Source organism: Hylobates moloch, unplaced genomic scaffold (assembly GCF_009828535.3).
Source record: "Hylobates moloch isolate HMO894 unplaced genomic scaffold, HMol_V3 SCAFFOLD_82, whole genome shotgun sequence".
NCBI classification, from domain to species: domain Eukaryota; kingdom Metazoa; phylum Chordata; class Mammalia; order Primates; family Hylobatidae; genus Hylobates; species Hylobates moloch.
This window is the reverse complement of record NW_026652357.1, coordinates 118,493-122,567: the sequence shown is the minus strand read 5'-3', so window position 1 is coordinate 122,567 and position 4,075 is coordinate 118,493.

Here is a 4,075-nt window from a genome sequence, read left to right as displayed (position 1 = left end):
TTTTGAACCCAGAAACTGCCAGAGGCCAGCCAAGCTTATACCCCTTTCAAGAAGCAATTGTTAGCTTGCTATTGGGCTTTGCTGGAAAAGGAACATCTCTGCTTCAACCATGATGTCTTTATAAGGTCTGAAATTCCTATTATGACTTGAGTCATGAGTTCCCCCAAAACTCACCAAACAGGGCATGCCCAAGAAAGTAGCATCATAAAATGGAAATACAACATAGAAGACCAGGCTAAGCCAAAACCAAAGGGGGTATCATTTTTACATGAGGATGTACAAAACCTGCCAGCTCAGGAAACCACTGAGGAAGTGCTGCAGATAGGGAAGGAAACCCCCCACCCCCCCGCTCAGTGGTGCAGTTCCTTTAAAGAACTAAGCCCAGAGGATCATAAACATGCTTGGTTTACTGATCGATCCAGCAAACACATTGGTGGGACCCGATGCTGGAAGGCCGTGGCTTATAATCCTGTTAAAAACGTAAGCATTTCTGATGAAGGAAGGGGTGGGAGCAGCCAGTTGGCTGAACTAGTAGCCATCCTCCAAGCTATTCAGGAGGAAGCCAGAGGGATTTGTCACTTGTATACCAACTCTTGGTCAGTAGCAAATGGTCTTACTACCTGGATGCTCCAATAGTGACAAAACAATTGGTTAATTGGGAATAAAGAGGTTTGGGGAAAAAAATACTGAGAAGATATCTGAATCCTGGTGCACACACTACCATTATTGCTGTTTTCCATGTTGATGCTCATCCATCTCTGCTGTCTCTTGACAGAGTATTTAATCACCAGGAAGATCAACAGGCCAAAATTTTTATTACAACTGAAAACTTGAATGCGGATGAATTGATTACCTGTTCAAGCCTTGCAATGACTGGCATTATAATGTGTAGTGGTATAATTGGTAGTGATTAGTGGCCTAAATGTTCCACTTAAAAGATACAGAATGGTAGAATGGATAAGAGTTTACCAACCAAATATCTGCGGTCTTTAAGAGACTCACCCAACACATAAAAACTCACATAAAGTTAAGGTAAAGGGTTGGGAAAAGATAGTCATGCAAATTTACCCCAAAAGCAAGCAGTAGTAGCCATTCTTACATCAGACAAAACAGACATTAAAGCAAAAACAGTTAAAAATAAAAAAAGACAAAGAGGGACATTATATAATGATAAAAGGACTAATCCAACAGGAAAATATCACAATCCTAAATATATATGCACCTTACACTGGAGCTCCCAATTTATTAAACAATTACTACTAGACCTAAGAACTGAGATAAATGGCAACACAATAATAATGGGGAACTTCAATACTCTACTGACAGCACTAGACAAGTCATCAAGACAGAAAGTCAACAACAACAAAAACAATGGACTTAAACTATACCGTAGAACAAATGGACTTGACAAATATTTACAGAACGTTCTACCCAACAACTGCAGAATATACATTTCATTCATCAGCATATGAATCATTCTCTAAGACAGACATATGATAGGCCACAAAACAAGTCTCAATAAATTTAAGACAATCAAAATTATATCAACTGCTCTTTCAGACTACAGCGGAATAAAAGTGAAAATCAACTCCAAATGAACCCTCAAAACCATGCAAATACGTGGAAATTAAATAAATACATGGAAATTAAATAAAAATAAAATTTAGGATCAACTTGTTTCTGAATGATTGTTGTATGAAATCAAGGTGGAAATTTAAAAATTCTTTGAGCTGAAAGATAATAAAGACACAATCTATCAAAATGTCTGGGATACAGCAAAAGTGGTGCTAAAAGGAAAGTTCATAGCATCAAGTGCCTACTAAAAAGTCTGAAAGGGCATAAGTAGACAATCTAAGATAACACCTCAAGGAACTAGAGAAACAAGAACAAGCCAAACTCAAACCCAGTAGAAAAAAAGAAATAACAAAGATCAGAGCAGAACCCTAGGGCAAGGGGTGGCTGCAGTCTCTGTGGACCAGCAGACTTAGGCTTTCCTCCTGCTAGTTTTGAAGAATTTGAGCAGCCCAGATGAGTAGATTTTCCCCCAGCAAAACACCCCCCTCCACCAAAGGACAGTCAAAGTGCTTCAGTAAGTGGGTTCTGCTTCCCATGCCACCCAATTGGATGAGACCCTTCAACAGGGGTTGTCAGACACCCTATAGCGGAGCAATTCTACTGGCATCAGGTTTGTGCCTCTTGAGGTCAGAGATCCCAGAGGAAGGAGCGGACACTCTTCTTTGCTGTTCTCCAACCTCCTTGAGTGACATCTCCAGGCACGGGAGTGAACCAGATGAATAGGTCCTGAAGTGAACCCCCAGCAAACTGCAGCAGCACTACAGAAGATGGACCTGACCACTGAAAGAAAAACAAACAGAAAGCAACAACGCATCAACAAGAAAAAAATGTACCCACAAAAACCTCATTCAAGGCCACACATGGTGGCTCACACCTGTAAAAAAAAAAATCCAAGGGTCAGCAGCCTCAAAGATCAAAACCAGACAAACTCATGAAGATGAGAAAGAATCAACAAAAAACTGCTGAAAGGCCAGAGTGCCTCTTCTCTTCCAAATGATCAAAATGTCTCTTCAGCAAGGTGCAGAACTGGACAGAGGATGAGATGCCTGAATTGACAGAAGTAGGCTTCAGAAGACGGTTAACAACAAACTCTGCTGAGCTAAAGAAACATGTTCGAACCCAATTTGAAGAAGCTAAGAACCTCGATAAAATGTTAGAGGAACTGCTAACTAGAATAACCAGTTTGGAGATGAACATAAGAGGATGAGATGTATGAATTGACAGAAGTAGGCTTCAGAAGACAGTTAATAACAAACTCTGCTGAGCTAAAGAAACATGTTCGAACCCAATTTGAAGAAGCTAAGAACCTTGATAAAAGGTTAGAGGAACTGCTAACTAGAATAACCAGTTTGGAGAGGAACATAAATGACCTGATGGAGCTGAAATGTTTGGCATGAGGCCCAGTCAGTAGGGCCCTTTGCGACTGGGCTCAAGGAACACAAAAACGTTATCTTGTTTTTCAATAACTAACATATAGGAATAGATTGAAACAGAGATTTCTCTGAAATGACATTACATGAATGCCTCAAGGGGGTCACACATCCGGTTCTGAGACTTGGTGACAATTGTTTGTGTCCATGTTCAATTTATTTCAAAATTAGTATTTAACTTTTCCTCCACAAATTCCCCTGTCTTGATGAACGGGTTCTGTCTAGGCAAAAGGCCTGTCTTTATGAATCAACTCTGTCTAGACAAAAGGCAAGCTAAACCCCTTGGGCTGTTACACAACCTCCGCTTCCTGGGTTCAAGCGATTCTCCTGCCTCAGCCTCCAGAGTAGCTGGGACTACAAGTGCGCACCAGCACACCCAGCTAATTTTTTGTATTTTTAGTAGAAATGGGGTTTCACCATGTTGGCCAGGCTGGTCTTGAACTCCTGACCTGAAGTTATCCGCCCACGTTGGCCTCCCAAAGTGCTGGAATTACAGGCGTGAGCCACTGTGCCTGGTCTAAATGATTTCTATTTCCTGTAACAATTTGAAATTACTTAAAGGTTGTTTCAAATTGAAAAAAAGAATGTAGATAAAATATAAAAAGTTAAAAAAATTACAAGAGATTATGAAATATATGTGTAAATCTTGAGAAGTCAAAAGTGACAAATCTGATTTATATACAAGGTTTTATTAAAATTAGCTTTAGTATTGATAATACACTATTACCAAAGTCAAAGTTGATTTTCTCTCGAACAAAAATTTTATGTATTATTAATATGACAGCAAAATACTTCTGTTCACCTTTTGAATGCATGCAAAAAGAGAGACAGTAAAAAAGATACAGAATTTTCCTATGCTCTAGGGTGGGCCTGGCTCAGTTCAGGGAGGAAGCCCTGTCTGAAAAGGCTGCAGCTTAGGCTGTTACTCTTTCATCGCTCAGCCCAGCATCTGATCACATCTTCTGTCACTCAGGGGCTGAGTGGGCAGGGCCTTAAGCATTATCCAATGAGAGACGCCGGGCTGGAAACCGTCCAATCAGGCAGGCAGGTGGAGCAAAGAGGACGGCTTC